At 37.5% G+C, this 14,241-nt stretch overlaps 1 long non-coding RNA gene and 1 pseudogene across 1 annotated transcript in view; one reads left to right on the forward strand and one right to left on the reverse strand.

Annotated features, from left to right (window-relative positions):
* Positions 1–3,721: 3,721 nt before the first annotated feature.
* Positions 3,722–4,050, reverse strand: LOC141517521 (large ribosomal subunit protein eL38 pseudogene; annotated as a pseudogene).
* A 6,542-nt stretch (positions 4,051–10,592) lies between these two features.
* LOC141517527 (uncharacterized) overlaps positions 10,593–14,241 on the forward strand; it is a 95,833-nt gene continuing 92,184 nt past the window's right edge. The window contains exon 1 of the long non-coding RNA XR_012476891.1: positions 10,593–10,685. This is a non-coding gene — a long non-coding RNA (uncharacterized LOC141517527). The remainder of the gene's footprint in view (positions 10,686–14,241) is intronic.

The raw sequence follows: 14,241 nt of genomic DNA on the forward strand, positions 1-14,241 counted from the left end.
AGAGGAAGAAAACACAAAAAGAGTCAAAGGAGAAATGAGATTCATATTGGGGCATTGTGGCAAAGTCTGGAGAATAAGAGGTGGCTGATCTGGATTTCAACAATGGGAGAATGGGTCCCCAGGAGAAGATTAGGGGAGACAACACGTACAGAGGTGGAGAGTCTGGGGAAAGAAGTTTTGTTTTGGGGGGCATGATAGAAAGGATATGGATACATCTGGTAGATAAAGATAAACTAGCTGGGTGGGAAGTTAGACAGCTGGATGAGGTAGTCAATATGATAATTTATAGGAGTTAGTTTGTACCCATGCAGTTGCCAATTATCTGGGTTGTACCTGTATATCAGGGGTTTTGTTTACCTGTGTGTTCTGCTGCTGTGACTTTAGACAAGTCACTTCCTCTCTCTGGGTCTCAGTTTTCCCTGGATCTTGATATCTTTCAGTAGTCATCTGTACTGCAAGAAGGCTGGATTAGGAAACAATACCTCTCCTTTATATAGATCAATTCAAGTGACAAAGCACTTTCTTAGGCATCTCTTCTTTTAGGTTGGTATGGCCCTGTTTGATAGTGAAGGATTGGTGAGGGAGACAGGGAAGGGGTTATTATATTATTATATCATTATATCTATTTTACAGTTGAAACTGAAGCTTGGAAAGAAAGGGGGAGTGAAGGTTGTTATGGGGAACATGGAAGAAATGTTTTGTTTTGCCTTTGAGAGCAAAACTAGGAAGAATGTTGATCTTTCTTACATTTGTCTTAATGTAAGAAAAAAACAACTTTTTAATTATTCAGTGATGTTCAAAAGTGGAATGGGTTGCTTTTAAAGATAGTAAGTTTTCCATCTTTGGAAGTCTTCAAGTATACATGTTGGGGTGGGAAGTAGGGAGGGTGGGGCAGCAATTAAACAAAACACTTGCTAACAATTACAGCTGTTGCAGAAAGGGAATGGGCTTCTGGCTGAGATAATGTTTTCCATCACTAGAGGTCTGGGATTCTGGTTTTAGATGGCTTCTGTAGTTTATCCAAGGTCATGTGGCTAGCAAATGACAAAGGACCTATTCACAGCCAGGTCTCCTAAATTCAGGGGGCTTTCTCCTACACCAAGTTCTAGGGTTCCTACCCCTTCTAGGAGTCGAGGATTCTGTGATTCTAGACTTTGGTTGTTGTTTATCCTCTATGACCACAATAACTGATCCCTTAATCTGAGGTAAAACACTTGAGTTGCCTTACTCTATCAATTCCCATTTCACTTGCTACTCTAATTTCTGCATCATTTGAATTTTTTTTCCTTCAAAAGAAACCCTTTATTCTCTCCCTCCACCTCCCTCCTCGCCCCCTTCTCTTTCCTGAGGATCAGTGAATCATCATTGGTGATGAGACATCTTCTTATTCACTAGCACATGGCAAGGGAGTACATCCCCCCCCCTTGCCTCCTCATCCCTGTTCCTGAAATAAAGGGGTGCCTGGGTTTTCTGTGGGTGGGGTGGGAGCAGCTGGACCCTGCTCCTCTGGGGCAACTCTATCTCCTCTGAGCTGACCCTGCTCTTAAAGCACTCAGAGCAATCATTTCTTGGCATGATGGACAGAGTCAGCAATAACCTGATCTTGCAATGCACCGAATAAACACTTTTAGCATTTAGTGCATAGACGCTAATGTGCCTGGAAGTAATTGCTTAGAGAGATCCCAGCTCCAATATCATAATGCATGGATTGCATTTAGAGAACAGGCTTGGGAGAGGGGGTAGGCTGGGCAGGGAGGGAGGGGGTGGGGAAGAGGGGGTTTGAAAAAAAGGCCTCTGCACAATTTCTTTCCTCTGGATTAACTGAGTAGGAAGGAAATGGCAGAGATCCTTGAATATCCCAATTTGGAATGTCCTGGAGCATCAGCTAAGGTCATTAGCCACCAAGAAGGCTGAACTAAAGGGAGCTGTGGGGAATGGCTGGCAAGAGAGCTTAATTTTATCACTTAGGAGAAAGGCCCTTCTTCCACAAATATGGATGGAGTATGTCTCATTACATTTTCCAGAAATGAGAGTGGTTTTATCCCCATTGTTCAGGATACTCATGGTCCAGATCTTGGTATCTCCTCTGGTCTAGACCATAGAAGCACTACATACTGAGGGACTAGGTAAATGTGCATTTGAATTTGACCTGTAGATTATTTCTCTTCCCTCTCAGAGACTAAAAAGATCCCTGAGGATAAGCATTATTCCTTATCTAAACTCTTCTTAGAGCATATGATTATGTACCATGAGGACTTGCTGGTGGTAGGTAGGACATGGCTGTCAAAAACTCATTCAGTTACCAGCAATCTTAGATGGAGGTTAGGGATGAATCCATTGTCCTCTACTCTAGTTTGTTTACTTCTTGTCATTTTGGGGAAGGATACTGAGAAACTGAAGCTAAGATGACTGGGATAGTAAGGTAGTTATATAATGAATGGTTGAAGAAACTGGGATGTTGGTCTGCCTTTGAGAAGAGAAGACTAAGGACTAGGTACAACAAGGGAAATTAGTAAGGTGGTAAGAGTAATGAAAAAGTCCTGAATAGTTAAAGTATCCAGAAATAGAATGAGCTGCCTCCAGAGGTGCTGAGATTCATGTCAGTGGATGTCCTCCAGTGGAAACTGGAGGGCTATTTACTGGGGCTGCTGTAAAGGGCATTTCTATTCAGGTATGGGTCAGACCAGGCAATTTTGGAAGTCCCTTAGATCTCTCAAGAATGTGATTCTATATGAAAATATGTTCAATACAGTTGTATGTGTACAGCTTTTTGCCAGATTGTTTTCCATCATGGGGAGGAGAGAGAGTAAAGGGAGAGTGGTAGAAAAATGTGTAATTCATCAACTTATAAATGGATGAAAGCTGAAAACTTCCTTTGCATGTAATTGCAAAAATAAGATAATTTTTAAAAGATTGTGATTTTTATGAAATTTTTTTTGGGTAGATACAAGATTATATTATTTGGATTTGGTTTGATAGTAATAACAAATTTTGAAAGTCTAGGGATTGTTTTGGCAAATGGATAATAAGTGACTCTCCAAAAAAGAAAAAGATTGTATGCAGGGCCTCCTCAATCTGGCTCCAACCTACCATTCCATCTATATATCATGCTGTTCCACTTCATGAGTTCCATGCTCCCAAATATAATGAACTACTCAATATTTTCTAAAGGTGACACTTGATTTCCTATCTCTATGTATTTGTACCTCCCCCATGCCTTCCCTTCTGCCTCTTAGAATTGAAGTTTAATATGCATCATTAACATTTTTTCATCACTGTCTTAAGGCTTTATGATAAAAAAATAAATAAATCAAGTCTCAATTTGTGATATTTACCTATTTCCCAGGTGTAAATTCTCCCCAGTCAAGCTGGCCCCTGCATGAGACCTGGATGACTTCCTCATAGACATCCTGTTCTAGCCAGAACAATCCAGATTATTTCTAATCAGACGTATGATTCACTGAAATTCCTCTGGATCCATTTTCAAAGGGAAAAATATGATACTACTTCAAAAATATATCAATTCTATCTGTTCTTGGAGGTCTGCCTCCTTCTTAGAAGTCTTCCCTTCTTAATGCCTCCTCCATGAAGTCTTCCTTGAATGCTCCAGTCCATTAAACTTCCTTTTTCTGAGCTTCTCCTAGCAAATGGAGTGATACCCTACAATTGAATCTCATACTGCTTTGTATTTCCAAGGACTTTATACATGTGTATTTTTTTTTCCTTTATTTTAATGGAGATGATGGAACATTAAGTGAGTTGGTTCTTTCACTTCAGCTCCTTCACAGCCAAACCAGGAGGCAGGGACTGTTTAAGTTTCTCTGCCTTCTCTTTGTCTGTGATGACCAATGTGTACAGTTACCTGCTGCATTGGACCTTAAACTTCACATTGTCCTTGTTTTTCTTGATCTTGACAGATTTAGCATCTTTTCGTCTGTCTGTGAGCAGGAAGTCTTTTATTTCCTCAATTTTTCGGGGCATGGTGGCGGCGGCGGGTGGCCCAAGAGATAGAGCCTCGGGAGGGATTCTCACAAGGAGCCAAGGAAGCCGGAAAAGCTACATGTGTATTTTATACCCCTACCCCAATAGATTCTGACTTCAGAGAACTTGCTAAGATTGGACACAATTTTCTTCCACATCTCATACAGACTCTTGCGCGGTCCTGAGTACAGAGTAGGTTCTTAACAAATAACTGTTACTTGAAATAACAGCAATAATGATAATAGCATTTTACAGGTTACAAAATATGCTTTTCAATCCAATTAAATTAAATTAAATTCAACAAAGTTTATTTTACAAGACACTATCTTGGTGTCTGGAGATACAAAGAAAAATCCCAACAATTCCTTAAAAAAACTAAACAGTCCCTTCAGGAAGAGCAGGGAGGAAATTATATATATATATATATATATATATATATATATATATATATATATATATATATATATATATACATATATGGAGAGCTAATTTGAGAATGGAAAACGCATTTTATTTGTTGGGAGTTGTGTGTGTGTGTGTGTGTGTGTGTGTGTGTGTGTGTGTGTGGAAATGGAGATTAGAGAAGGCTCCTCAGAGTTGTTGCTATCTAAGCTGAGTCAGGAACAAAGACAAGGATTTTGAAAGGCAGAGGGAAAGGCATGGAGGGAGGTACAAATATATAGAGGTGGGAAATCTGGTATCACCTTTAGGAAATAGCAAGTAGTTCACTTTATTTGGGAGCATGGAGCTCATGAAGTGGAACAGTATGGTATGTAGATGGAATGGTAGATTGGGTCCAGTTTGTGGAGGTCTTTAAATGCCAAATTGAGATCTAAGTATTTTTTCTTAGATGTATTGGTGTTTTTTGAGCAGGGAAGTGACATGGTGAGATCTGTACCTGAATAAGATTATTTTGACAAGTGTAGAGGATGAGATGGTTAGGAGTGAGGGAAATCTGACTATTCAGGAGGCTGTTAAAATAGTTTGAGCAAGATATAGTAAGAACTTGACTTAGAGATGGGGTAGTAGGAGTTGGTGTTCATTTGTTCAGTCATTCTTCAGTCAATGATGTCTAATTTCATTGGGTTTTTTTTGGCAAAGATACTAGAATAGTTTACCATTTCCTTCTCTTGCTCATTTTATAGATAGTGAAACATCAAACAGGTTTAAGTGACTTGCCCAGGGTCACACAACTAATAAGTATCTAAGACCAGAGGATGAGTCTGATTCTAAGCACAATGCTCTATCCACTGTACTATGAGTAGAGCAAAGGAAACAGAGAGAAGAGATTTGTGGAGGTAGAATTGACAAGTTTTGGGTGGGGAGAGGGAGAAGGAAGAGTTAAGTATAATAATAATAATAATAACAATAACAATAATAGATTAAGTAGGATTTATACCAGGAATGCAGGATTGTTTCAATATTAGGAAAACTATTAGCATAATTGACCATATCAATTACAAACCTAACCAAAAACATATGATTATTTCACTAGATGCTGAAAAAGCTTTTGACAAAATATAGCACCCATATCTAATTAAAAACACAAGGGGGGGTGGCTAGGTTGCACAGTGGATAGAGCACTGGCCCTGGAGTCAGGAGTACCTGAGTTCAAATCCAGCCGCAGACACTTAATAATTACCTAGCTGTGTGGCCTTGGGCAAGCCACTTAACCCCATTTTTTACCTTACAAAAAAAACCCCTAAAAAAACCCAAACAAACCCCAAGGGAGCATAGGAATAAATGGAGTTCTCCTTAAAACATTAAGCAGTATTTCTCTAAAACCATCAACAAACATTTTATATATATAATGGGGTTAAGCTAGAAGCATTCCCAATAAGATCAGGGATGAAACAAGGATGCCTGTTATTACCATTATTATTCAATATTGTATTATAAATGTTAACTTTAGCAATAAGAGAAAAAACTGAAGGAATTAGAATAGGAAATGAAGAAATAAAGTGCTCACTTTTTGTAGATGATATGCTGTTAAATTTAGAGAATCCTAAAAATTTATCTAAAAACTACTTGAAACAATTAGCAGCATTAGCAAAGTTGCAGGATATCAGATAAATCCACATAAATCATCAGCATTTCTATATATTACTAACAAGACACAGCAGCAAGAGACAGAAAAAGAAATTCCATTTTAAAGTAACTCAGAAATTATATGAAAACAACTTCAAAACATTTTTCACACAAATAATATCATGTCTAAATAATTGGGCAAATGTCAGTTGTTCATGAATAGGTTGAGCTAATGTAATAAAAATGACAATTCTACTTAAATTAAATTACTTTTCCAGTGCCAAACCAATCAAACTTCAAAAAAAATTATTTTATTGAACTAGAAAAATAGTAACTAAATTCATATAGAAGAATAAAAGATCAAGAATACCTAGGGAATTAATGAAAAAATGCTACCAAAGGTGGCCCAATCATGCCAGATTTAAAAATCTATTATAAAGCATCAGTCATCAAAACTGGTACTGATTAAAAAAATAGATGGTGGATCAATAGAATAGATTAGGTGCAAAAGAAATAGTAGTAAATGACTATAGTAATCTGCTCTTTGATAAACACAAAGATTCCAACTTTTAGGTTAAGAACTCACTCTGATTAAACATTGCTGGGAAAACTGGAAGAAAGTATGGTAGAAATGAGGCATAGACCGACATCTCATACCCTATACTAAGATAAGCTTGAAATGAGTACAGGATTTAGACATAAAAGATGATATCATAAACCAATTAGGAGAATAAAGAATAGTTTATCTGTCAGATCTATGGAAAGGGTAGAAGTTCATGACCAAAGAAGAGATAGAAAAAATTATGAAAAGTAAAATGGATAATTTTTGTTACATTAAATTGAAATTTTTGCACAAATAAAACCAATGCAACCAAGATTAAAAGGAAGGTAATAAGTTGTGAAACAATTTTTACAACTAGTGTTTCTGACAAAGGACTCATTTCTAAAATATATAGAGAATGGAGTCAAATTTATAAGAATACAAGTCGTTCTCCAACTGATGAATGGTCAAAGGTTATGAGAAGGCAATTCTCAGATGAAGAAATTAAAACTAACTGTAGTTATGTGAAAAAAGCTCTTAATCATTATTGATTAGAGAAATGCAAATTTAAACAACTCTGATGTACCACTTCACATCTATCAGATTGGTCAATATGTCTAAAAAGGAAAATGATCAGTGTTGGAAGGAATGTGGGAAAACTGGGAAACTAATGTATTGTTGATGGAGTTGTGAATTGATGCAACCTTTTTGGAGAACAATTTGGAATTACATCCAAAGGACAATGAAACTGTGCATACTCTTTGATCCAGCAATACCACTACTAGATTTGTATCCCAAAGAGATCATGAAAAAGGATAAAAAAACCCACATGTACAAAATATTTATAGCAACTTTTTTCATAGTGACAAAGAATTGGAAATTGAGGGGATGCCCATCCTTGGGGAATGGCTGAACTGTTCTATAAGAAATCATGAGGGATGGGACTCCAGAATCAGCTGGAAAGACTTGCATGAATTGATGCTGAGTGAAGTGAGTAGAACCAGAAAAACATTATACACACTAATAGCAGAGTGATGATCAACTTTGCTAGATTTGTTCATTTTAGTGTATAATAAAGACAATTCTAAAAGGCTTGTGATGGAAAATATCATCCACTTTCAGAGAAAGAACTGTGGAGTTTAAATGTGGACCAAAGTTCACTATCTTCAATTTTTAAGTTGTCTTATGCATTATATCTTTTTTCTCTCTAAATTTTTCCATTTGGATTTGATTTTTTTCACAACATGATTAATATGGATCTATATTTAGCATGGTTATACATGTATAGCCTATTTGAGGTTGCTTTCTGTCTGAGGTAGTGGGGAGGGAAGGGAGGGAGAAAAGTGTAAAACTCAAAACCTTGCTCAAAATGATTGTTGAAAACTACTGTGGCATGAAGTTGAGAAAATAAAAATATTTTAATAATAATGATAATAATGCAACAATGATGATGATAATGATGACAATGATGATGAAATCATTAGCATTGGTATAATGCTTGCAAAACCCTTTTTGTACAACAATCTTTTGAGTTGAGTTAATGGTAATACTGTTTTAAAGAAGAGAAAATTGAAACTCACAGGAATTAATGATACTTGTTTAGGGTTACAGAGCTAGTAAATGACTGAAGCAGGGTTAAATCTAAGTCTCTTGGCTTACATCCAAGTTAGCTATCCATCAATACTATATTAGATAGCGTGGAGATTATTATTCCAGAGCAAAAGTCTAATTGTGACCTCCCTTGTGTAAAGGGAAGGGAAATGACATATGTAGGGTAACATGACCAGCTAATGGCAGAATTGGGGTTGGCCCTCAATGTTCTCATGGTTCTTCAGTCCAATGATCCTTCTGCCACTACATTTCTCATATCTAGTTGAATATATCTGCCAGAATCTAAAGATCCATCAAATGATCTACTCTTTTCTTGACTCCTCCTGATTCCCAGATCACTCTCTAGGGTAGACACTATCTCTGATAAACAATGAGCTCTGGCTTTCTTTGGGTGGGATTCAATTGGTGTCATTGCAGGAAGCCAAACTCATTTCCATACCATGTCTATTTGTTACTTAGTTAAATAATTACTACAGCCTTCATTATCCATTCTGGGGTTTAATGGGGTTTGTAAATTAGAGAGGCAGAGACATTTCAATGGAAAACAAATTTCCATTTTCCTTCTGATGGTGTGTTCTTCCTTGGACTCTCACCTCGTGTAGTGAGGTAGCTGTTCTTGGATTTTTGCTGTTCCAGCAAATAAGTCCTTAATTGACACGGAATGTGTTTACCTTTAAGACTAGCACACCCTGGCAGGCCTGTTGGTAAATATTCCCCTCCTAAATATTTGATTTAAAGAGCTCAACTTTGAGGACAAAATAAAATAAGGAAGCAGCTTTTTCAATGTATTATTAATACCCGTAAATGGCGGTGGCTGAACGTAAAAGCAGAAGATATAATGCGGTTTCCTGGAGCGACGGGCTTTTAAACAAGTTCCAGTTATTGAAAATTGTGCAGTAAAAAGGGGAAAATGAAATATCTTTTCAGATAGCATAATAAAGATGGGCTGCATTAGGCTGCTTCGCCTGGGAAGCCCAGCAGATGAGACAATGGTGAACTGTGGCAGCTCGCGAATGGCTGGGGAGAGCAGCGATAGAATGGTAGGACTGTGCCTGTCTCCCAGTAGCACATACAGGATTGGCAGTGTGGGGCTGAGTGAATTCCATCAGGAGCTCAAATTTGGCTGGGGCAATCAATCTTGACTGCTAGCCCAGGAAGAGTATATTTTTGTGTGGCTAAATTATTTTTAAAAATCTTTTTGTGAAAGATAGAATCTTATAGCTGGAAGGATCTTTTGGAGTTATCTGGTCCAACTTTTGACTCCATGTAGAATTGTACTCTTTGATATCCCTTGGCAGGTGGTCATCCTTCTTCTGCTTGAAGAAAATGATGGAAAGAGGTCTGGATCTGGTATTGGGGGAATCTGTCACTTATTACTTTGTATAAAGCTCTTAATAAAAATAACAGCTGCAAGTATTTTTGGTTAACAAAACTTTTTACATGTTATTTTTTTGATTCTTATAACAGTCATGTGGGGTGGATTCAATTGTTGTACCCATTTTTGTAGTGAAAAAACTGAGGTGGAGATAATTTAAGTGACTTCCAAGGGAAGATTTGATCCAAGGTCATCTAGACTCCAAGTTCAGTTCTTTTTTCATTACATCTAAAGCCTTCAACTTAACTTCTCTGGTTCTTAGTTTCTTTATCTAAAAAAAGAAAAGTAAAAAAAAAGATGTTGATCTATATCAGGACTTCTTAACTTGGTGTCTGTGAACTTGATTTTAAAAATATTTAGAAAACCCTCTTTCACAGTCACTTTTTTCTTTCCTTCATATTTTTTAATTTACTTAAAATATTTTTTGGGGGGGAAGGGGTTCATGGGTTTCACCAGGCTGCTGAAGAAGTCCAGGATGCAAACAAAGTTAAGAACCCTTGGTCTTGACTCTAGATGGCCTCTAAAGCTCCTTTTTCTGTCCTGATTCTGTGATTCTGAAATTTTCAGATAAGGACATCTCTCAACATTAGGAATTTTTTTTTCTCTTTCACTGAAGCTCCTAGTTTTAACTTTAGGAAGGTGATTCCACCTGTGACATGATGACAGTCATACATCTTGTATCCCTTCTAGGAGACCATTAGCTCCCTGAAATCAGAGACTACATGATTATTCATTTTTTTTTGTCCCTGGTGCCTAGTATAGTGTCTGGTACATAGTAGATACTTAAAAAAGTGGGTTTTTTTGGATTGAATTATAGAAAGTAATCATGCCCTCGGTCTTTTTTATTTTTTTGTCTCACTAGTTCCTTGAAATTTTTCTTACCTGGCCTTCCTAACCCTCTGCAATCTACTACAGTTTAACTGTATTCCTCTTCCAGGGTGGAGCTTAGAGCAAAAGTCTGATTGTGACCTCACTTGTGTAAAGCACAGTGATGCTATCATTTCACCCTGTCGAGGTTTAGTTTCAGTTAAAGCTTTTGAGCTTAGCACTTAAGGATTTAAAAAAAAACTTTCAGTGCTCGTTCACAAAGGGAATGAGGCACCTGAAGGGTCTGTTCTCCATCACAAGTTGGCCTTTTGCTTTTATTGGGTAAGGATAAGCTTTCCCTTCATAGGGAATTCTGATGTTATGGCCCACTGTTAGTGATAGATGAGGAAGAGGATGGGGTAAGGTGAATTATAAACAAACCTTTGTGGTCTGGGGTTGAAAGGGGGATTGTGGATAGTTGCTGGGGGTGACTCTCGCCATTACACCTCACTTAGCCTCTGGATTGGCAGCCTCTCGGGACCAAGTACATCCTTTCCAATGGACAGTCAGATTGGGAATGGCATTTATACAACTTGACTGCCCTGAACATTTATGAGCTGATTTACATCCAGGGTAGCTGGGCAACTGGCTGTTGAGCAGCAATGAGGATAAGACCATTTCCTGGCTCCTCTGCCAATCCCCCAGGTCCATTGCAGTGGTCTGTTTATAGTGGTCAGATTGCAATGTGGATTAATAGAACATCTGCCATGCAACAATGATGGCACTTTGGCCACCCACTGGGGACCCAGATTTAAATAATAGCCTGTGTTTTGGGAAGAGGTGGTTTCTTGGTTAAATCAGTCTTTTGCCAGAAGTGGCTGGGTTTGGATTCAAAGCTTTATTTCCTGCTGGAAAATTATAGTCACAGAATCATAGAAGAATTGAATGATAGAATATTTAATATCAGGGTTAGGGACCTTAGGAACCATCTAATCCATTTTCATTTTAGAGACAAAGAAATTGAGGGTCAGAGAGGGTGATAGTCACATGCTTGATCTGGGTGTCAATCTGGGCCTTCAGGGACAACAGAGCACACACACATTGACATCTGTGGAACACCATATATTAGCATCCATGGAACATATTAACATGAATTTGTTTATCGGATCAGTTAGCTTATCAGATCAAGTTGTTCAGTCATATCTGACTCTTCCTGGTACCATGAACCATATCACGCTAGACCCTTCTATCCTCTACTTTCTCTTGAAGTCTGTTCAAGTACATATTCATTGCTTCCATGACACTATCTATGCATCTCATCCTCTGTCATTCCCTTTTTCTTTTGCTTTCAATCTTTGCCAACATCAGAATCTTCCGTGACACTATCTATCCATCTCATCCTTTGTCATTCCCTTTTTCTTTTGCCTTCAATCTTTGTCAACATCAGGATCTTTTCCAATGAGTCTTATCGTCTCATTATGGGGCCAAAGTATTTAAGCTTCAACTTCAATATTTGACCTTCCAGTGAATAGCCTGAATTAATTTCTTAAAGTATTGACTGATCTTATTGCCTTGCTATTCAAGAAACTCTCAAAAAATCTCCAGCCCTATAATTCAAAAGTGTAGATTCTGTAATACTCAGCATTCCTTATAGTTCAACTCTCACAGTCATGATACTGAAAAAACACATAGTTTTGTCTGTACAGATCTTTGTTGACAAGGTGATGTTTCTGCATTTTAGTATGCTGTCCTGATTTGCCATAGTTTTCCTTCCACAAGCAAGTGTCTTTTAATTTCATGGTTACAGTCACTGTCTGCAGAGATCTTTGAGCCCAAAAAAATAAGGTAGGAGGTTGCAAGAGAATTTAATGAAATTTTTTGATTTGTCCCTCAAGAAATCAAAGTGATGTTTATGTAATAGACAGAATCCAAAAACTGGAAAGAACTTTGTGAAGAAATCAATTTAGTGAATAATATTTATATTTAGAGGTTTTACTAAAAGGTTCTACTTCTGTTCAAATAAAAAAAATGCCATAGAGGTACATTATATTGGCAAAATAAAGCTATTAGAAGGGATGATCTCAAAGCTGCTATCAAGTTCTAAAATTTGATCTTGTTTGCTCCAACATTTGGTGTCCTCAAATTCTGTTTTAAGGTTCCCTCTAGTTATAATATTCAATGTTCTTAGAATTTCTTCCAGTTTTAATATCTTTTATGTCTGATAGTCTAACATTTTGGATTCTAAGGCCTCAAATTCTATTTTCTAAGGTTCTTTTCAACTTTAACCTTCTCTGAGTCCAGGATTTAAATCATTAAGAAGTGACTTTTTTCTTATTGCAAGGCAATAGGGTTAAGTGACTTGCCCAAGGTCACACAGCTAGATAATTATTAAGTGTCTGAGGCTGGATTTGAACCCAGGTCCTCCTGACACCAAGGCCAGTGTTCTATCCACTGCACAACCTAGCTGTCCCAAGAAGTGACTTCTTAAGATCCATTGTACAGTGAGCACTGTAGGGGAAAGGGACTATTTCTGCTCTTCCAGAGTCTACCAGCTAGTTAGAGAACAATTGTAATCATGAAGCAATTAGAAAATAATACAAGCATGTGAAATCATATGTACAATTGGATATAGGCTAATTTATGGTAAAGTCAACAAATGCTATGAGCTTTTGGCATGGTTTATTGGGGAAGACTTCCTGGAGGAGGTGAAGGATGAGTAGCTAAATAAAGGGATAGTGCTGATCATAGAGAGGGAAGATTATTATTGAATGAGGAACAGGATCCTTAATATATGTAATTAATAATAGCAATAAATAACTTCAATAATCATAACAATTAGCGTGGCACATTGCCACAGGGTCCCTAGACCCAGCTGAGTCAGAATTCAGAGGTAAGCTTTTTTCTTTCGAGGCAAACCAGACTCAAAATGAATTCTCTTGAACAAGATGCTATAATCTGTCTGGTTCCATTGCTCACTGTTGGCCAGGACATATTGTTGCCGAAATTAGCTTTATAATGTCATATGGCACATTCCCCCGTCTCCCCCTAATCCTCCTTCACAGTCCTGAACAGGAATAGCTGTGACAGTTCCCAAGCAGAAGTTGTTTTTCCTTTAAGGATCACATTGGGGGAAAGAAAACTGTACCTCATGTTCTCTCTGGATTGCTGGTGTTCTGGGAGACTTACAACACTGTTAATTTGCAAGGAGATTCAACACAGGCTCTTTTCTCTTTTCCTCCCTGTCCTTCCCCCAACTTTCCAAGAGCCAATTTGTAGAAGGGGCTCTTCAGCTCACTTACTGCCATGTCCCTGACTTGGATCTGGGTCCTGGTTAACTACTTTTGTGCAGATGAAGGATGAAGATCACTAAACCTGGAGTCAAAAAAATCTGGTACCAATTCAGATTTTTACTTACAAACATTGTAAGCTTTCTGAGTCTCAATTTTTTGATCTGTAAAATGAAGACAATTATTATAGGGTCATAGGATTTATAGCTGGAAGAGACCTTAGTATTATAGGATCCTAGATTTAGAGTCAGAAAAAACTCAGAAGTTATCTCATCTAACCTGCTTATTTTGCAGATCAGGGAAGTAGGACTTAAAGAGCAATTTGTCCAAAATCACACAAGCAGGAAGTAAAAGATCTAGACCTGGAATCTAGTACTTCTGGCCCCAAATCAGAATGGTTTTTTACAATTCTGCAGCACCTCATAGGATAGTTGAGAAGACAAAGCTATAAAGCATTACATGGTGATGATGATGATAATTTCCATTTGTTTAGTCATTTAAAGTTTGCAGAGAACTTTGCATACATGTCATTAGAGCCTCACAACAATTCTGTGTGATAGTTTCTCTATGTAATAATGTCCTTTCTTTATCAATTAGAGATTTCTGTATAA

The sequence above is a fragment of the Macrotis lagotis genome, chromosome 1, assembly GCF_037893015.1.
Source record: "Macrotis lagotis isolate mMagLag1 chromosome 1, bilby.v1.9.chrom.fasta, whole genome shotgun sequence".
Taxonomy (NCBI): Eukaryota; Metazoa; Chordata; class Mammalia; order Peramelemorphia; family Peramelidae; genus Macrotis; species Macrotis lagotis.